The sequence below is a fragment of the Hyposmocoma kahamanoa genome, unplaced genomic scaffold (genome assembly GCF_003589595.1).
Source record: "Hyposmocoma kahamanoa isolate Upper Pololo Valley unplaced genomic scaffold, ASM358959v1 296, whole genome shotgun sequence".
In the NCBI taxonomy this organism is placed as follows: Eukaryota; Metazoa; Arthropoda; class Insecta; order Lepidoptera; family Cosmopterigidae; genus Hyposmocoma; species Hyposmocoma kahamanoa.
Window position 1 is genome coordinate 4185676 of NW_020653780.1, and position 23043 is coordinate 4208718.

Below are 23043 nucleotides of genomic sequence, written 5' to 3' on the forward strand. Positions count from 1 at the left end.
CCTTATTGAAAACCGTAGCGACTTAAACATATTGTTTTTAAAGTTCGCCTGAGACTTGTGGCACACTCTCTATTTAATAATCGTTAAAACAATATCAAACAACGTGTTACCATTTATGAAATGTATAAGTAAATAAAAATTGCACTAATCTTAAATTTCATTGGACTGGATAAATAATTGATTTAACGGCACTGTTAGTTTAAAGTTTAAAAGGCTTCCGAATGTTGAGGATTTGAGAGAACGCCATCTAATATATTGAAGCCGTTGTTGTTTTAATAATGCCTCACGCAACACAATCAATGGCATCGTGCCAACAAACAGGCTGAGCCATGACGCTTTATTATCTGGACTTATTTTATTAGATAATGTAGAGCAACAGCATTCTAAATAGGACTAGTTTTTTAACCGTGTTCATGTGTTTTTATTAAAGTCTATTTGCGGCGCTGTTATTCGTGTTATGCGCTCTATTTTACTTCGCTTTGGTGGAAGTGTCATTTTTCAAAAGGAATTAAGTCGACGGCACTAACAGAGATAATCCTTTTACTAATTTACGGATGTTTCTTTAAGAAGTCACAACTTCATAATTTATTTATACAAAAATTACTACATTCTGCTTTATTTTATGACAAGACTTCCTTTAAAAAGTTGTGTTTATATAGCACTATAAAATGTATTTAAATATTTATTTCTTCACTAAGCAATTACCTTCTAATTTGTTTTAGTAATTAAGTTTTTTTGGAATTGTCAATTTAGACATAGCAGAAAGTTTTTGCAAGAGCTCGGAGTAAAACGTGCCCGTGAGATTGGCTCTGAATTGGCCATGAGTGGCGGATGGAGGTCGATAAGCCTCTACCACAATAATTAGCTTTATAGTTTCATCACCCAACTGCAGAAGCAATAGAACGAAAATCACAACGAAAATGCCAAATGATTACGTTTCATAGCTGAGGCTATCATTGTTCAGACTTGAATTGAGTCTATTAAGTAATTCAAGTCGCTGTAATACTCCTGAGTTAGATGTTTCAATTCATTTTTTAAATATAATTCTATTTAATAAGTTACAACGGTAGTGTTACGTATAAACAATGAGTTAATACTTTTACATGTTTATAAGACATTACATTGAGTGGTAAAAAATAAATCATAACAGTTGGAGATTTCATTTAACTTTGTAGCTCACGACACATAAAAGCTAGCTGTTTTCACGGGCAATATGAAGAACTGCCACTCTCATAGTTGTACGTACATAACATTACACCTGATAAGGTAGAGGAACTGCAAACGTGAAAGGTCTTCTAAGAATTAAATTGATACCTAGGAGATGAAATCGGTTCTTACAATGTAAGCAGTGCAACAAGGCAACCTTTACAAGCAGAGATTTATAAGCGATAGTCATAGAAAACGTAATAGATAATTGTACAGCTGGCAAACGTAGCTCACTTATGTCCTTACAAATAGAATCCTATGGCCAACGAGCAAACAATCGTGAGAATGGTAACGTAAACAGAAATGGTAAAGCAACCTTTCACCCGAGGGCTGGGCTACCCTTATAAGGAACTGGAGGTAAGGACCACACGGCGAGACAGTGAAATGCTGGCGGGGCTAGCCGGGACCTTCTAAGAACCGACAATATGCTGAATACACCAGTTTATACTTAGAACTGGATAGCAATGAGCGTGTTTACAAATGGGACATTGTTGAATCATGTTACCATAATACGATAAAGAACGCTAGTAAACGGAAATTCTTAAATAAGCAACAATGAACTTTCGAAGCATAAAATGACACCAATAAATGTTTTTAGGATCAAAATAGGAATGTAAGCATTCAATTGGATCGAACATTATGAGACCGCATAATACGTCATGAAACCTTTTTAGATTAAATTTGTTTAGGATGACACCTGCCCTTTGGGTCTTAATAGCTTATGGCCACCCTGATGAGAGAATTAACCCATAATGCCCGAACAGGATTGGTTCGAGAGGATCTTAAAAATTATAATTTACAGCAATGTGGTTTATGGATGAGATGTCAATTTACGGCCAATCGTAATCCGTAGGTACGAAAATAAAAAACAAATCAGTTCCATAAATACAGCAGTGAGAAGTTTAACCGCTGGTTAGTGAGTCAGGAGAAAAACGAAGTGCAAAAGTCAACAGACGGTAATAAAAATACACGCAAAGGCGCCGGACAATTTCAAGTCGAGACTTAGCAAGCCATAAATAGAAGCCGGAAAATTTCAAATACTGTAATAAATAGAACTCCTTGCTAAGATGCTGGACGTTCTTTAATTTTATAACCAATGCAAACACAAATGTCCATTTGCACTAAACTTAATTATGTCTTAAAAGAATGATTAAATTGATAAGACATTCTTAACATAAGTGTTACGAGTGTTATTTAAACCATTGCAAGCATTGGTTTAAGTTAGTGCAAGTGGACATTACATAGACATGTTGTAAGCTCATACGTAACCAACAATTAGACTTACGTACGTGATTTGATAAAAAGTTTATATAAAATATTGATTAACTAAGAACACGTAGAACTAGCAGCAGCACATTCATTATTTTGTTATCAAGATAAAAGCAAGATCATAACAAGTTTTAAGACGTTGGCATCTATCCTATCTAATAAGCCTGGGAAGTCGGCTACCCACTCACATTACCTCCGACGAAGCTTGTAAGTAATTTCTTATCTATGCAGCATGTGTAGTAAATATATGTAGTCTTCCTACACAAACGTAAGATCAAGAAAACTGTGAGATGGACCGACGAAAATGGATCAAATGCCATGCACTGGCATTTAAAAACAAAAAGAAGATTCATGTCGTAGTTTATGGTGAATATGTAGATATATATCGAGTTCTTAGGTTTTCGCGATTGTTACACATAGAAAATGAAACTATTTTTCCGGATTTAAATCGCGTAATTTGTTTTTTCAAACAAACCGACGTTTCGGGCCCTTTACAGGTCCCATGGTCACGGTTGACTGAGGTGGTACAGTCTTCAACCAGTTATGTCTAATATTAATGCAAACTAAAAAAAATAGGGTTATTTTTTCGCTATAGTTACAATAGTTATCAATTAAATACCTTATTTTTAATTTTACAAAGAAAACATTCCAATTTACGGTACATTAAGTTTTACAAATTATTTTATTCAATGAATATTTATTAAGTTTAATTTATTATTAATTATTAATAGAAATTAGAATAAACTAAAACATATTAATTAGTACTGCAGTCTTATGTCTGTTTGGGATTTTTCATTAGAGGAAATACTGGATCCCAAACTGGTGGTACGGAGAAACCATCTTCCCTGTTGAAATTAGGATGTCTTTTAATTTCAATGGCCTCTCGCAGCATCCTGGGTAGATAACGGACTTCTTTTGCAAGGACCTGGGGTTTGTCAAACTTCATTGAATGTGTAGGTTTCCACCATGGTAATATCTGTAATTAATAACTATTGTAACTATAGTGAAAAAATAGGGTGGTTTGCATTAATATTGGACATAACTGGTTGAAGACTGTGCCACCTCAGTCAACCGTGACCATGGGACCTGTAAAGGGCCCGAAACGTCGGTTTGTTTGAAAAAACAAATATACGCGATTTAAATCCGGAAAAATAGTTTCATTTCCTATATGTAGATATAACTTTTAAATATATAAAATATTAGGTTTTCGGGATTGCGACACAATGAAATTGAAACTAATTCTTTCCGAAAATAAAATGCAAATACCTATATTATTTTTTCACACAAACCATTGTTTCGAGCTCTTTACAGGTCCAATAGTCACGAATGACAGGACAAAACAGTTTAAATTTCAATACAGAATTCACTAATTTTGACCCTAGTCTGTGAAACGTCTTGAAAAAATGACGTGACGTTAGGCCTTCGTGCCTAGAATTTTACAACGTTTATGCTCATGTAAATTTGAAAATAATTTAATTTATGAGAAACTAACAAACGACGACAAAATATGATCCTTTATCGATTGCATAGAGCGCGATCAGAGGACCGTCCTATTAAGAAACTACAAATAAACAAAATATAAAGAAATTCTCTTTATCCGTTACTTATACTCTCTTTTATTTGGACCAAAATAAGATTCAAAAATCCTCTTCGAGCAATTTCTACACCAAAATGTCATTTTAATGCTACATATTAAATAATTGGACTTATTGGCTGCTATAACAGGCAAAAAGTAGACGTCCATGACAATATAAACACGACAGTTGTTGATATTATGCCGATCGAATAACCAGATCAAAATTCAAAACAAAAACTAAGAAGTGGCTTGTACAAGAAATAGGTGGGTGGGCATCGACACCTTCAATAACACATTGATTGTAAGTAACTGACTAATCATATGGCCCTCTTTAGAACATTCTTCACAAAAGTCGTCGCTGCACTTTAATAAGTTTGCTATAGAGTCCATTGTTGTACGTACTGTTTGATGCGGTGACTGGTACAATCTCAGGGCCATTTACATCAATGTGATGACGAGACGGATCCAGGCGGCAATTCAGTCGTCGACAAATAGTCAACTTCCTTTTCGAAACTGCGAATTGAATAGGTTTTGACTTCTTTGTAGGTACAAAGTATCTGTTGGTTCATTTCTTAGTCTATAGTCGTCAATTCCATAGTCTGCGATGAAGAAATTGTACAATTGTGTTTGACCTAAATAGGCGGTCTCGCTATTAAACCCTCGCTACTGCTTTGGGCCTTCACACATACAGCTTTTCAGTTGATTCAGTTCACGGTCTCAACAATGTAATTAAAATTTCATGACCTCGGGTATGATTGCAAACAGCTGTGCTCAACGCCCATTCAGTACAAAAACAATAATTCCACTGCAATAAATTACTAACGAAAACCATTGTTTGTTTTGAAATATATGAACCCGAATAAGCATCGTTTAATGAAACGTATTTCTTAGTCGAATAGGGTAAAATAAACAGAATTCATGGCTGTTGTTCCAAACAATTATACGAAAATATACCTACTAATTGCTATAATCTTGCTAGTAACTACAGCAAGACCGAAATCGAGTTGACCTTATGAGTGGGAAGGATCTAAATTGTACTACCAATAATAGTCAAGCATTACTTCTGACTCTGAGGCCCTACACTACAACACTTAGTTGTAAAAAGAACTCAATTCCTCGTAACTTGCGCCTACATAAACGATGAATGAATTCTGACCTTTTGTTGGTTACAAAATAGAAATTGGGAAACTTTCCTTTGTTACCGGTACTTTCATTGTGTTTAATGCATTAATGCATGAGACGTTTACTATTGTTTTGCGCCACGAAGTGCACAAGTCAAAATTTACACTGTCATGACACCGTGGATATGACGCAGTCAGTTGAATTACAAAACAATCTGGTAGCAATAATGTACTTTTAATTAATTAAAAACGTTGCTATACTTTGTTATACTCTACCATATCGGAAAATTAAAGTTAGTTGCATTCCTTAATACCAATTACATATTCCACCAGAACTGGTGAAGAATTAGTAAATTTTTTAAGACATGTTTGTCGTCATTTTTAATAATACTTTTAAGGGGTTTAAAAAAATAGAAATATGGTCTAGGGTATCCATGTTTAAAATACCTTTTTATTAAAAACGTCTGAAATTAAAACAATCTGATGCATCTACTTGTTTTGCATTAGGGAAATCGAATGCCACGACGGCCGCATCAAGTACACGGGCTAATGCTAGCCCCACCTTCGACTGAATACAATTATACCCAGTGATTCCTAAACGGTTAGTGAGAATATAACTGTAGTGTTTATTGGTGCGATCAATTGCAATGGTGCATTTAGACGCTCGCCTTCTATTATGATTTGTCGGCCTGATGGTTGACATGAGATAGGTCTTCTTCTATTACATTATTTATTGTTCCAAGCAGTTTGACATAATATTTTTAGCAAAATTCGCTGAGAATTGTTCCATTAATATTTGATCAGAGTTGAAAACTTTAGAAAACACTGTACACACATTAGGGTTTACAATGCGTTTGCACTGCAAGCATTAAAAGTCATTTAAAGCAGTGACAATACGCATTTGTTTAAATGTATTTATCCGTACATATGTTATTTCGATTTAAATGTTGTTGGGTAGTTATTCTTTATGATAATGAGGTTTCGTGCGTGTAGTCAATTTAACTTTGGACTATTTTAGGCTTATGAATACTTATTCTCGCTGGAAATTGGGCGAAACTTATATATTCTTTCTCAGAATAGTTTTATATTAACCAACGCAAACATTGTTAAATTTAAGAAAGAGACAAAAGCCATTAACACCAATATCCAAGAAATACTTAAAATGTCTGAAATTAATTAATTAGTCTTTGTATTCGACAGAAATTTTATTCCCACCAAAAACAATAGTATGAAAATATATGGCTCTTAAAAATACGTGAAATTAATTAAAAGAACTCATAATATTTATGTGTTATAAAACAAATTCTGTCAATGTTAAAATGCGAGAGAGAGATGGTATTTCGAATAAAATTATTCACGAAACACAATACTAATAAAATCAAGTTACTGTATATCTTTATTACGTGATGAAATGCAATAGAGATATGGGATGAAATGCAACAGGCAAATTTTCGTAATATCTACCTCAATCTCTTTTTAAATCAAATTTTCATCATATTCCGTCATAGGTCCGTTTCATTTTTGATAAATATTTACCGGATAATACTAGACATAAATTATACAAACCGATTAATGTTTCATTTTGTATACCTACTGGAAATTTGGTCTTGGCATCTTACAATGTTTTGCGACGTTCATCATTAGTGAGATAGATGGCAGAAGCGCTTCATTAGGCTGGGACACAAAATTAGTTGGTTTACTTTTAACGATCCACAAAAAACTTTTCAATTCAAACATGTACCTCAAGTCAGTACTTAATATTACTACGGTGTCACGTTAAAATGTGTATAATTAAAATCTAAAACTCGCATGTCTCTCGAGACGTATTTACTAATATATACAAATGGACTAAAACCTTTGATAATTAACAGACAAGCGATAAATGTTGCCAAGTTAAACTAGTAGACTAGTGCTGGTGTAAGAGGTTACATTTCAGCCGGTCTTTAAACTAGATCTGAGTCAGTCTGAATAGCTACCGAGTATGTGACAATACTTTGCAAAACAATACAGCACCGCGGACGTTGTCGTCCTTGACTCGCGAACACCGGCGCCAGGCGTACGCCGTACGGCGCGACAACTCTACAATGATCCCTGATGTTTTATCCTCTCAGGAATTTGCGGACCAACTTTGTATGCGAATGAGTGGGTGCCATGGAATGCAACAGCTCTTTTAATGGTTGCTTAGTACGCGCCACCCGTCTCATTGCCGGTCCGCCTCTCTCCCCGAATTATATTTAGGATTGGTACAAAGACGATTTAAACTTTGCAAATCACCAATTTGTGAAAAGGTTTATCCATATAGATACTTGATGTTGTGTTAAAATATCGTTATTGTGGGTGAGATTACTGTACTGTATAACTTACAATAACCTAAGAGTTTGGTTGCTGTAAGGTATACGTAAGTGTGAGTGATATGTAGTTATATAATTTCACTAATTTTAGAAAACGAGTTCTTGGTGAAAAACTTCAAAACCCATTTAATGTACGACCTTTTACACATTTCTTACACGTAAACATCTATATATAAACAGCTTCATAAATCTTCAAACACTACTCAAGAACTTAGACTAAACAATGGCTCAGGTTAGGGAACATGACGAGTGATGACTAAACGGTAAAGACAAGTCAATGACCACAGCGCAACTTGACACGAACCACTAATACCGCAACGACCGCCGTGATAGAAGCCGGAGAAACCAAATTTGGGACACTTAGCTCTTTTAACGCCGTTTCAATGTTTAGCGCAGACAACGCAACGGTAATACGCCGTGATCTTGAAGATAATTGAATCCGAATTGAAGGTCACTTTTTAACCAAATTCGGGTTAACCTTCCCAATTCATCGTTAATTTGGCAAAATGTCATTTCCTGAGTGTCAAGGAAATCATTATTTGCGCAGGATATAAGATACACCACGCAGTTTGGTGCCATATATACGCCAACTAAAAGTTTGGGCAATAGCAGGTATTTCGTGTGCATTTTATAAGCCTAATCGAATTCTTACTTCTTCCATTCATTGGTTACGTAAATCGCAGTATTATTACAAGAACAAAAAAAAAGAACCAGAAAACATTTTCGATACAACTATGTGCATTGTATCTTTGTATATCTGTAGTTTCTTAGTCTATGATGTTAGGATAATCTTTCGATAAATATCAAAGGTGAATTATAGTCGTATGCAAAAACTTCAGAAACAACACGCACGAAAACGCCTTTAACTGAAGCTTGATAACGTAATGGTCGAAAAATGTAGACAATTCTAAGTTTACGAGCGGAAAATAAAGCTTCGATTTATAACGATTTTTGGCTGGTATAAATTTTTTGTGATCGTTCCTGATGCAAGCGATGTTAGCGATTACACAATCGCCATTAGGTACACAGTTATAGAAATATTAGGGGTTAAAGTATGAAATTGCCGTTTTATTGCAATAGGTTCTTTGAATTTTCATAGAATCTTCATGGTTTGAGGTTTTCGAATGAAACTTTTTTCAAATGGTTTCTGTGATTTTTTTTTTTTAAATTTGAAACATTTGAATATCGACTTTCAATTGTTTTTGTTATTCAATTTAGACAAGAAAGATGGATACTGCGAAAATTCGAGTGATTTTTGAATATGAGTTCCGACGCGGAACTAACGCGGCAGAAACAGCCCGCATTATCAATGCTGCGTTTGGAGAGGGGTCTACTAATGAACGCACCGTGCGATTTTGGTTTAATCGCTTTCGTGATGGAAATTTCGACTTAAAGAACGAGCCACGAGGAAGACCGCCCACACAGGTGAATAACGATGAATTAAGAGAGATGTGAAGAGAGTGGAAGCCGATCCTAGTCAAACTACCCAGGAATTAGTGGCATGGTTTAACGTTACCTTACCCACAATATTGACTCACTTGCGTCAAATCAATAAAATAAAAAAATACGAAAAATGGGTGCCTCATGATTTGACTGATCTGCAGAAAGAAACGCGTGTTGAAACTTGTGTTGCCTTGTTGAACCGGTACAGAAATGAAGGAATATTGGATCGAATTGTAACATGTGATGAAAAGTGGATTCTTTATGATAACCGGAAAAGAAAAATGCAATGGCTGACCCCAGGTCAAATGCCACAACAGTGTCCTAAAGCAAAACTTACCAATAAAAAGGTAATGGTAACTGTTTGGTGGTCTCAGCATGGTGTTATTCACTATAGTTTTCTCCGATCTGGTCACGCAATAACGGCAGATGTCTATTGTGCCGAACTCCGAACCATGTTGACAAAACTAGCAGTAAAACAGCCCCCACTCATGAATCGATCTTCACCATTATTGCTCCACGACAACGCGAGACCTCACACAGCACGAGAAACCATTTTGACCCTTCAGGAACTGCAGTTAGAAACCATTCGTCATCCTCCGTATTCACCAGACCTTGCTCCAACGGACTACCATTTTTTTCGTGATTTGGACAATTATCTACGTGACAAGAAGTTTTCTTCCCAGGAGGCAGTACAAAATGCTTTCACACAGTTTGTGCAGTCTAGATCGTCGGAGTTCTATCGCAAAGGCATTAATAACCTTCCCATTAGATGGCAGCAATGTATAGATAATAATGGCAACTATTTTGAGTAAATAAATTTGTTAAAAATTTAAAAAATAAACAATTTAGATTTTCAGTACAAATCGGCAATTTCATACTTTAACCCCTATTATTATCCCGATGTGGGTGTCGATTGGGCATATAAATAGCCCATCGTGGACAATGGATTCCGCCGCGAGAAACGATTCATATGGATGAACGGGGTACACATGATTTTAAATGCTTTGTTGACTTCATCCCATTTTCACTTTTTCTTCGTCTTTATGAGGCTTGGAAATATCAAATTATACATTCATTTTACGTCACGATTTTGAATTGTTTACTCCTTGACTGACTTCCTCCAGACAATAAGGCGAAGTTTGTCTCACGTCGTTGAATCGATTAATTGTAGTCGATCGATGAATCAATCTATTGACTTTGACGCAGTAGATATTGACGCGTTGCCTTCCGTTCTGATCAATCAATTCTTTCATAGCTCTATCTATGACCGTGACTTGTGGATTCTGAGATTCTTTCTATAGATATTTTTTTATCTTTTGCAAAGAAGGATATTTCACTACCAAATAATTAAGAAATAAATCTTACTTCATGGTCGATTAAATGCATAATTAAGTTTACAAGAATCAGATTGAACTGCAACGACTAAAATAGGATGGACGTTTATTGCAACACTGCACGATAGTCATAAATGAAGCATTTGAAACCAATCAAGGAAGTACGAAGTGGCCGACGACGGTACCGATGAGGCATTGGTAGGAATATTTTCATAAGGCAGCTTAACTTTTCCCTTTCAATAGTCAACTTGAATTGTCTAACTTTTTCCCCAAACTAGTTTAAATGATTACACGTGATTTGACGTGATATAAAACATACGAAAACGCCATTAAACGAAGGTTGATCACATAATTGGTGAAAAACATGTAGGTATACACAATTTGAAATTTACGAATTGAATAAGCTTTGGAAACTTCAGTCCTGGCCGAACGTCGTTCAATGGTAGTAGCCAAGAAAGTAAGTAAAGTACCAGGGTGTAGATACGCTAATAACAAACTAGAGTTATAGCCGGTATTTTTTTAAGACGGAGTAAAATGACATTTGTAGGATTGCCAGTTTTCGCAAAATTTTAAACAGTTATGTTGTTGTCGATAGTTTTATCGAAAGATTGTGAAAGAAGACAAAATTTTGCCAAAATGACTGAATTGTGAATGTTCCGATGTTCTAATAATTATTAATTGCGATATTGCTTTCTTTATTCTTATTTTGACAGTTTGCCTACCAGTATCGAGATCAATTTTATTAATATACATTTTAACAAGAACAGCCGCATTTGATTACCCACAATGAATTAAAATAAAAACCTTTAAAATATGTCTCTTCTTTGTATTTTTCATCAACATAATTCTAAATACAGTGTATGTATGAACATACAAAAATTGATAATTCACATGACCTTGTGCTCAGTTATTGGATGAATAATAAGTTCGAGGATGATTCAAACGAAAAAAAATTCGGCTATTTATTCCATAAGTGTGACCAATATTCAGTCGATAGTCGATAGAATATTTTATCGAGTGGAATCACAATCTGCTTGTAAGTGGGCGACACTTTTGCGCAATGAACTGTCATTTTACTTCGTCTTCAAAAAATACGGGTTATAGTCGCATATACTTACGTACGGTCCTCTTATCTCGCCGGTAGCGACTTCGGTCCAAGTACCGTCATTACCGTGCTATGTTTAACCAACATCTTGTAAATGTACGAAACTTTTACTTCTGTAGGTGGGAAAAATTAGTGTACAAAAAATTACCATGTTATAATCTTACTCTTTTATGATTATAACACCTATAATTTATATTGATAATTTATATAATTATTCATAATTTGCAACGCTATAAAATCAGAAACTGTTCAACCAAGCAGTACTTAATGAAACATCTTATACAACTAAATGATTTATTAGATGAAATTAGAAAGAAATTTTTGCAACCCACACATACATAATAAATTTTATGTTTATTTAAATAGAGTCCAATTGAGTTAAAGCACTGAACATGAATGTATCTATTGAAGAGCTAAAATGAGTGAGATCTGCGGAATTCATAACCTTGAAATGGAACAATCATCTCAATCATCATTTAATTTAATAAAGAGGTTAGTCGACAACTGTTCTGAAGACAAGGCAACTCCTGTATGATAATTGATAACAAATATACAATAACAAATAGTTAAGTTTTCTTTACTGTCTAATACCGACATAGTTACAGTCATAACCTTCAGTAATGAGTGGTACTGAGAGACCAAAAGACAAAGTTAGGTTGGCCAAACAATATTCCGCACAAGTTAATCAACACGCGACGCTTTAAAAGAAACTTAAGAATAATTTGGTATTGTTATCCTTGTTGGTTTGCGATAAATACTTCGCATTAATACAATTCGTGCTCCAGCATCAGCTTCCGAAAAATTCGTTTTGTAACATTCGTTTACATTGTAATCTATAGTAAAAGTTCAATGTACACAAAACGACCTAGCTTCACGGTGCATTGCGTACGATTAACAACAAAAAGTTAAAAAACATGAGTCTGTTTCTGTGGAAGTCGATAAATCTGTCACTTTACATAGAAAATGCTATAAATCAGATAGATTTACGATTATGGTAAATCACAATTTACTACGATCGATGCCTGGTAAGGAATTCAGGGACCATAAATCCACAACCGGTGGCGTTAAGGTAGCTGATCGTCTTTTGTTAATACTCGTATGTCAAGGCCTGCGAAACTCAAGTGGCTCTAATGAAGCACTATCAAAATACAGGCGTTTGAATTTGCTTACCTGCCGCCGTGTTATGCATACTTGAGAAACATACTAAAAGTTGAGTTAATACTACTGCAGTAAGTAACAATTTGTAAAGTGATAGGAAAAAGAAAGAAAGTCATTGACTAACTTCTTGGGATACTTATTTCAAACGACATTTTTCAAGCTTGTTGTACGTAAGAAATCACTCGATACTTATCGTCTTGCCCTAGATAGCGGCGCTCACATCACGAGGCTAGCTTAGATCATTAATTAACATTCATGGACCTGTATTTACATAGACGTCAACGTCTTTTCAAAAAAAGATTTCAAAATCTTGGCTGTTTCACAATATTTAGTACTCTGCCTATATGTGGATCGACAAATACATATCTAACCTTGATCTGTAAACAAGATCATAAACCGCCAACCTTATTTCTTAGAATTTCAGGGCAGCGATCTTTGTGCTCAGAATAGTAAAAAACTGCATAAAAACTTAAATTAAAATTTATAAACCCCCGACACAAAAAAAAGAGAACTCTAATAAATCATGAGTCATAATAATTTGATTTACAATGATTTTTGATATACAAACAAAGACTTGAAACTATTACTTACTCGCCTTTGCCTGTTCGCCTCGGGGATTAAAAAATATACTCTACCTACATCACAAGTCAACTATAATAAGGACGTCATCGAAAATAAAGAACTAGTCCCATTGTTTGTAACTTGAAAGGTATGTCCAAAAGTTTCCTGTAACTACTTTTGTTTAAGAAATGGCAACATTGGCTAAGTTGATTGGACAATGTTATTATTATTATTCATTAGACAAGATTATTATTAGACAACATCACATACGATGTTCTGATCCCAAAATAAGTAGCTAAAGACACTTGTGTTATGGAAAATCGGAAACAACGTCGGTGCCACATACACCCAGACCCGTGATAATATAGAAAAGGTTAGTTTTTCTACACAGACCCGGTCGGGAATTGAACCCGAGACGGCGACACCATGAAAACCGGTGCGCAAGCCGATCGTAGACACGTGAAGTAAACAGTATCTTCAAAAACCTTATGAATAGTGCTTCATTAGATGAGTTTTATATCTTAAAAAATCTCCGGTACCTATAAATACATATTCAACCTACGCGTATTTGGCTATATCAACAAGTTGTGGTCAGGAATCTGGAACGCAATACACAAGCCGGTTCACAAAAGATATTGTTGTCGCCTCTGCATTTTTGGAAACTTAATTTATATACGAATTTGATACATTCCAATCCCACGTTGTGGTGTGGAGAAATTAGATCTGACTCTGTAGGATGTGACAGATGATGCAGGAGACAGTGGAACGTTACAAATCTATTGAAGAATAATAACTGAGCAATTGTACTATCGATAAAGTATTGTAAAAAGATGTTATAAAGATGTTATAAAAAAGTTACCAAGTCCTCGCTTACAACCATAACAGACGTAAGTTACAATTTTGACAAAAACTAATTATTTACTTACAATATGACATTTTGAATCGAACGATATAAATAACTACTTCCCGGTAAAATAACTGTCATTGGGGACAATCGCCATGATTTTTATATATTATTAGCTCGTGCCCGCGACTTCGTCTGCGTAGAATAAGTACTTCGACTAGCTGTACCGTAGTAATATTCTTAGTTTTATTGGTTCTCTATACAAACTTACATCATCTATTTCACTCCCTTTAAAATTTATTTTTGTGACAAAAGGTAGCCTTAGTCAAAATTCGTCACTATTGGTTCAGCGGTTTAGGCGTGAAAACGTAACAGACAGAGTTACTTTCGCATTTATAATATCATTACTGATTTTACAAACTTGACGCTGGCTAAATCCTAGAAGAAATAAGAATTATTTTCCGTCAACATTGTAAGTTACGTCTATTCATCACAAAGGGGACGGAATGTCACAAAAGTGAAATGCTCAATGTAAACGAAGTAGTTCGTGGTTAATCCAGGCAAGGATATAAATTTTGAGTTGGTTATTCTAATGGCTGCTAAAATAATTACTACTTAAATTGTTATTAACGGGTACTGTTAAACTAAACATTATTAGATCCCAGAAAAGTAATCACTGGACAGAATGACGGACATGACGCAAGAGATCGAGAGAACGTCGTGTTTGTGTTTGTTTAGGACTGTACCTATATAAAAAAACACAAGGGAGGAAAATGTGTCTTCATAAAATCCTCGTAAAATAGAATGATATTATTGGATACATTTACACGGACAAAAGTTTTCTGAAGCATACCAACGAGATGTTGTATGTCAAAGAGGTCAGAGAAACAGTATGTTAGAACTTAAGAGGACAGTCATGCAGACATGCCTCGTGCAAACGAAGTATGACCTTATGTCTGATATTTACTAGACATAATCTAGAAAGTCAATGAAGGGTCGCAGTTTGTTGGTTTCCCGTAAAATTACATAGTTCCACAATTTAGCTTAAATACTCGTTGATTTCCACTTCTATTGAGAGCGTCGACCATATTATTTGAATGAACATCAAGATATGAAATGCGTAACGGGCCCGCAACATGGCTTGCGACACTTCTCTTAACCTATCACACATTTATGAGAGAGAGTTTGCGCAAAATTAGTCATAATTCGTAGAAACTGCTAATAATAAGGTAAAGAGTGATTACTTATATACCAAAACTATCGTAAAACGCATAGTAAATAGGAAATTAGTAACCGTCGAAAGCGCACACAATTTTTATTGTACCTATACAATTTGTGAGGTCAAATAAAACCGCAAAGAAGTTAAAAAGCGACTCGAATCCAACACAATCCAGCGTCCATAAGAGAAAGCTGGTTTTATCGTAGGTTTTTTGGAATGCCAAGCCTGGTAGGACCTCTATTTTTGCACGATTGTAGGCGAACCGGACCCCTTATGTCTTTACAGACTGGCTTGATAAATTTATACCAATTAAAAACACTCAGTGAAAGTGAAAACCATTTATTACGGATAATCGTTATCACACTGCGACAGAAAAATAGTGTTTTTAAAGTCATAAAGGTGTCTAAATTTAATGGCGAGTTCTAGAATGCAAATTTGGATTGATAAAAAGGCCCCAGGAAGTAACTGTATTTTCTCAAGCATTTATTTCCAGAATACATAACGGCCTATGTTTTTTAAATAATATTGTTGCCATCTCCATCAGTCAGGAGCGATCGCTAGCATTTGTTTGGAAGTATTTCCGCGCGAAATTATTGTATATAAAAGTTTGATGTACATTAAAAATACATATTTGTCAAATGTGGGAAAGAAACTTTTTGGTATAACGAATTCACTGTTTTGCTTATGGCTATGAACTTTCAGAATTTATACTAAAGTTTTGTCTTAAAATTTTTTAAATAAAGTTCTCTCTCTTAAATAAGGCTCTCTTTGGTTGGAAATCCAGTGGTTTTTGTAAGTAAAAACATTTACATAAAACTGACGTACGACAACCCTTATTATCAGCCGTATTGGACCGTGTCTACATCATGGAGTTTCAGTAGTTAGTACGTAAAATACACTGACTTACAAGTCAATGGTAAAATAGGATAACATTACTTTCATGAATGCGCTTCAAAAATATCCTCTTAAAGTTTTTAAGTATCTTATAATAAAATAAGCTAAAATTGAGACACGAAACAACCAAGTTTTTTTGTTTTTTCAGTACTAGCTTATTAAAATTAGCGCAATAATTAAACGGGGTCACAAGCAAAAACAGCGATTGCATTTGACCCGAGACAGTCATAAAATTATTATAATTTAGAATGATAGCATGTCGCAATGCCAGTTAGTTGTGGCTGTTTCTATTTAATGGACAGACAAATTATTATAGGTGCACGTGGGAGCTGCTAGAATCGATCTTCCGTCCACCCACATTGATTTAACACACATCCAATCATTTTACTAGTAAATAGCATTATATCCGGTATATGCAGAGTTAGATAATTTATATAGTTTGGCTTGGAACTAAAAAGTTTTCCGACAAGATTTATTATAACTGATTCTGCGAGTTTTACCTGACCGCGTTACTAAAATTACAATTTTGTAATCGATATTTGTAATCGATAGTTATTTTATTTCGATTTCCTGCCCTTTTCGATTATCGCCGACGACGACGATTTCCGAACACCATGATAGGAATGATATGCGGATACAATTACGCATCGCAACTACAATTTCTATCGTATAATAAATCGTCACGAAACCAATTGTGTTGTAATAGTTTTATTATTATTTATTAGAACAATAGAAAAGTTGACATGACATAACCGGTTTAACCGAATTAAGAAATCAGCTGAGCAATTGTGATTACATTCCATATTTGCCAAGTTTAATTGAGCAAGAACATAAAGTTGTGAGGTTTTTTGTTTTTTTATTATGCGCCAAGTTATATTTACAAGATGTGATTCTTAACAGACAATTGAATGCCATTTAAAAGCTTCGACTCGTACACTATACGACGACTTTCAATTGAAAATTTTCCTTAATTATATTTTACGCTAAGGTTACTTACCAATTTCTTGATTATATTATACATATTATTATAATATTTTTTTATTATAATTAAAAAGAAAGCGCCATCACTTACCTGCAAAACAGAGAAAACGATTAGATAATTCACAAAGTTATAGACTTTTCAGTGCGTGTAAAATTGGGCACTTAATGCATGTATGTACGATAGAATTACATTTTTTTTAGATAACCGGTATCTTAACCTTTTGCCGATACTTTTTAAATTCTGCCTTTATCTAAGTGCATGTTGAGTTCAATTTTGCACGAGCTGAAACACGTTAAATAAATCTAAAGACATATCGTCTGTTTAAAGGTAAAACTAACTAAAAAAAGTACAAAATTAAACAAATAAAAAGGTAAAACTAAAGTAAAATAAGTGACATTTTCCACAAAAAGTCTTTAATTTATTTAGCTATGGTAAGAAAATCACTATCTTTCTGCACGTGAAGCTCAATAACAAAAAGGCTATATACTTAATAAGAGTTTTATCTGCAGAAAGATGGTGAATTTCTTACAACTGGTACATCATTTGGAGATTTTTTGTGGAAAATGTCACTTATGTGGTTTTACATTTAAGCAGACGATATGCTAAATATACAAAACGACTAATAGCTAGTGTTGTTATAACTTAAATGACTAACAAAACGTTGCATAATGTTGGATTGCATAAGTTTTTAATAAGCGATGTTGATTTGCATGTTACCTGTCTATACAATTATCATCTGATAATGTCAGTATGATATTTTAATAGTGGTCAATTGATGGATGAAGTACCACCAACTTATTCGTGCAGATTGTTAGAGCCAGTCTACAAGCATGATCGTTGCTTATATGCTAGATAGACTACAAAAGTGTACTACAAAAGAGAAGTGTAGTAGACAGAACTCTGTCCTTTCGTACCACAGTACTCTTGAAAATGATTCTGAATATTTCAGAATAATTACTTAGTACCGTAACCCTCAAAAATGCATGAAACTATAGAAACCTGAACCTATTTACAAAACCTTTTCCTAGCTTTAAACAAATAAGCTTAAGACGAACCAAAATTTTTTTTTATTTTATTTGCTTACATTCTCAATTTTGCCAAAAATTAAAAAAGGGGTTTATTTTGGTTTTTAATTTTCTTTGCAAGTGAGCTTATATTTTTCTTAAAATCTGTGCGAAGACAATTTTACATTTAAATTTACATAATCCAAAAGCAAATGCCTAATTTCTCCACCTGCACAAATATCTTGGTAGCATTGTAAGTACTTATCTCGAAAACTTCCGATCCATTTACGTAATGGACTATGTTGTGCAGGCTGTAGGCTTTTCAAACCGCATTGCATAACTTCCCCAGGGTTTACAATGTAATTAAATTATTTAATAAAAGACCGAATGAATATCAATTCCTGTGCGTTTACAGCAATTCAATAAAGCGGATGGAAATATGTACTCGGATTTTACCGTTTTACTTCGTAATTATAACGTTCAGATATTGCATGTTTCCTATTGACAAATTACAAAATTTGATATTAAGCTCTTAATGTGCACTGTATTTTAACAGATGACATTTGAAAAAATCTGAACACAAATTAATTACATCCTCATTTACGAAAAGAACTACTTGTAATAAAACGTCCTCAAAAGTTAATACAACTTTTAAAAAGAAAAAGACTTACCAGAGTAAATCAATTAGGGAGTTTTTTGTATTTTCTCATTTCAAAGTCGTGGAGTCTTTTTTGACACAATTGCGTACGAAGCCGAGAGTAATTAGCGTCCTGGTAGGAGGACGACTGAAATGAATACTACGTGCATGTCCTCTGGAAAGTACTCGCTTTGAAGGACATATTCTTTTGTCGCTTAGTTGCTCACCTCGCTTGAAACCACTTGAATACAGCACTATAAGTCCTGATTCTATGGAATAAAGTCTAGTTTTAAACGGACTTCAAGCAATAGCGTGAAAAGCCACTGAATACTCCGCAGCGGAGCGTGAACCATGTAAAGATGCAGTAGCGTACACAAGAATGCTTTATTTCTGCCTGAGATATTACGTAAAATACCACTCCAGGAAATGGTTTTACTGTTCTACGTCGGGTAAAAAATAATTGGAAAATATTACGTGGGTAGCGAGTAAAATAATTTCAGTATCATGAGTTGCGACACTCCATGAATATTCAAGATGTATTTTTAACAACCCGTACGTTACGGTACGTACAGGTATATCAACGACAGGCACAGGACAGGGAGAACTGGAAGTCTCTAGAGGAGCCCTATGTCGAAAGACAATCTGCAAGCAAGCAAGATGATGTGGAGATAATTTCATTATAGAAAAATGTTGTACACAAATTTATAATTAATTATTAATCTTGAAACTATTTATCTAGAGTATTAATTATCAATTAAAATTTATATCTGTTATTTTTATTATTAATTTAAGATTGGTTATTTTTTATATTATTTATTAATGAATTGTACTGTACTTTTTATTAATGAAGGCTCTTATTATGTTCTTTTTTTTTTCTCAGCCTGTTGGCTGGTTTGAACCATACTTACGGACCGAAATCAAGCAAATGCAGTAATAAGAATTTACTTTGTCCTCTTCCATCTGCATGAACTTTCTAACAATGCGGCATATACAATTATTAAACATATCATAAGCATATAAAAAGTAAATATTATAAAAGAAATATTTAAAAAAGTAAGCTCTCAACAGCTTGTTTGTTATTATTCACACAACTGTTATTATAGCGTAGGGATTTACTATGTAATGACATAATACACTCAGTTTTTTCTACACGACGAATTGGATAACTTTCACTTTAGAAAACAAGGGCTATATGCGGGTGAGCAGATGAAGGACATAAAACGCCAAATCGAGGCCCCTTCGATGAAACGCCCGAACGATGCGGCATAGGGGCGTAAAGGGCAATGAACACGTGACGTAAGCAATATGCGATAATCAATGGATTCATTGTTGATAAGTACAAACACATGTAAAGAGTCATAATGGTCGATATTCGTATTGAGATAATGTGGTAAATTATAATTAAATTTTGTGGTTCAACAGCTGAATGCTTGAACTATAACTTTTTTTTAAGGGAAATAAACGAAATAGAGCTTAGTAAATCCTATTCACTCTAGTCTAAATCGTAGCTTGAATATAAAAACGGCCTACAAGTTCTGTAATACTGTTAAAAAACAAATCATGTCAAAAGATCAAGAAGTACATCATTTGCACTACCGCTATTCATTGGTCCTAATAAAGAATCCGTGTTTTCTTCCATACATCTTGCCCAAAACATGTACCTCTAGTAATAGCACATATTTTTGAATAAAAAATTACAGTGAATTCATAAAAAAGTAAAATATAATTTATTAATCACTTGTAGCACTCTAAATTATTGTATGAACATTTAAATTACTGGCAAGCACTGGCAACACAAAAATTGTATATGGCAATACCTATGCTTCAAATGGCAGGTATCCAACTATCGGAATTATCCACTAATTATTTTATAGCTTATTCTTTACGATTAAAAGACTATGTCCCAAGCCGTTAAACCCTATTAGTACGATCTCTTCGTAGTTTATGTCCTATTTAAATGTCACTTCATAACGCGGTCGTCACGTCAACGTCATAGAGACTTTTTATTCCGTTTCTGTTTCGTTTGATTCCTATGTTTGATACGCGTCTCTTGAGTATTACAATTTCTGTTTTTGTTATATTCATCGCTGATTTTGGCCATTCTTTACAGTCATACTCTCTACTGCTAACGAATCCGTTTCTGACGTAGTTTCTTTTTATTTATTAGCCGTTGCTATTAGGATTTCGCCAGTATCAAGTGTTCCGTTAATTAAATTTTATCTGTTTCAGTGGGATCAGCTATTCAACAAGTTTTGTGGGGGTACTATGTTGCAGCAGCATTTATTTTTATAATTGTAGAATTACATTTTTTAGCAATTTTTATTGAAAACTCAATTAATAGATCCTTTTCTATACAATTTTAAATTTAGATTTTTAATAAGTCGGTACACAATTTGGACAAAAAATTAACACCTCCTTTATTAAGCATAATCTATTACGAAGCAGGCGATCTAATACACTTTAGCTAACGAGGGCAGTATCCAAAACCATTTCCTAAAACAATGAAGTTTCCTTTCATTGTGTCATTAAGCCTATAAACCGGCAATTGTAAGATACCTTTCCTTTTTTCCGTTGCGTCGCCGTTCGCTAGCGGGAGCTCAGAAGCATTTTATCCAGACAAGACTTGCTGTGTGATCCACATAACAAAACATGTTCACTTGTTCACCCCTACGCTAAGATTTTTTTTTCACTCCTATTGTTTGTAATTTTACGATTGAGCAATGCTTTATGTGCAAAACATTGAGACCGTGGCCTAACAGCTTGATTCAGTCGTGTAGGCAGATTTTTATTTCATTGCGAGTTGTTTTTGACACCGCCAACGCTTATGTATTTGCGTAAGAAATACTAATAAAATGTTATCTAAATATTTGAAGTCTATAGGAAAGCTAAAAAGTGTTTTATCGTAGCTTCATAATACTTCCACAAAGTTTTGAGAGATCACCATGAAATCACCCACAATTAATAGATAAACAGTTTATTAAACGGACCAGGTAATTAGCATTTAAAAGAAACGATATTGATACCGCCCATACAATTTTACCAGTAAATCATACAAAGAGAAATTATGCAAATGCAACTTATTTTTCTTATAATTTTTGCAACACAATTATACATATAATTGAGTGAGTCTTCTTTTAATCCCCATAACGACTAGGTGTGGGATTTGTCACTGTGATCTAATCAGAATTATTCCCGCTCATGAGCTATTTTGCTCTCGTCCAATCACACTTCAGCGCGCTAACAAACAACCAATAACAAGAATTCTCGCTCACGTGTCTATTTCTGCTGTCGACTTTCAGCGCGGAAAGAACAGTTTCAAGTACTGTTGACTGTTAAGACTTCGGTGGCCCAATGGCTTGCATTGTGGGTGCTACAGGAAGAGGTTCCGGGTTAGATTCCCGTTAAGAGCAGTTATTTAACTTTGAACCGTAACACAAACTGTCATCCCCTATTTCGAGGTCAAATAAGGGTTGTCTGTTTGTTGTTGAAGACAAATTTGGGAAACCACTTTTTCATATGATAGTCCAGTCCAGAGTGAATTCTGTTGCTCTAGTACTCCATAGTACATAGAAATCCCTGCTTGGTAGTTAGACCCGTTTGGTCGTGTATGTGGAAAAAAATACAAGGTTGTCATCATCTCGACTGTCGAAAATTGACTATAATAAATTGTGCGCTTGGCTATCACACGACCACCACGCCCTTAAGGGAGTATGTGGCTTTCACCACCGGCCGGTGCCGCAGTCTGGAATGGACGAAGTAGAACTAATAATAAACAAACAGAGCCGAGACAAATTACATTAACATTATTTAACATAAATATAATTTTTATTGGCATGAAATTTGTTAAACTAAATCTTATTTTACAAAATCATAATGTACAGGCAACAAATGTATCTGACAAATATCTACTTTCCATTCCACGATGAGTTTTAGTGACTGCCCATTGTCTTTAGCGAAAGTCTATGATAAACAAAAGACTACATTACTTGTTGCCTAGTTAGACTCCTAAAGATCATAATGATGACAATCTCGCTAATGATGGAGGTGTAAGACTTGTCATTTTTGGCGCGAGCTTGTTTTCGTTTTTGCGCGACGTTTCAATGTAATATTCACATAGAATCATAATACAGTTTCTGTTTTACAAATATAAAACATTTTTCAATGTAAACAAACATTTGTAGTACTTACAATTTGTTAGTTTCCTTAACTATCTAGAATAACTGATGACTAGATATTTCCCTAAATGTATGGTAAAAAGTTTTTTTGCGATTTCTGACATTTCGTGTACTCTTACCTCAGTTGGTCCCATAGAGACTATTGATCCTTACCAGAGACCGGA

General features: G+C 34.4%; 1 protein-coding gene across 7 annotated transcripts in view; it reads right to left on the reverse strand.

Annotated features, from left to right (window-relative positions):
• LOC113229287 overlaps positions 1–23043 on the reverse strand; it is an 83476-nt gene that overhangs the window by 32022 nt on the left and 28411 nt on the right. The window contains exon 1 of one of the 7 annotated variants that reach the window (XM_026462839.1): positions 18739–18827. The exons of the other annotated variants lie outside the window; for them this stretch is intronic. The gene's annotated coding sequence lies outside the window, so the exon portion shown is untranslated. Of the gene's footprint in view, positions 1–18738; positions 18828–23043 lie in introns of those variants that run through there. 7 annotated transcript variants of the gene reach the window in all.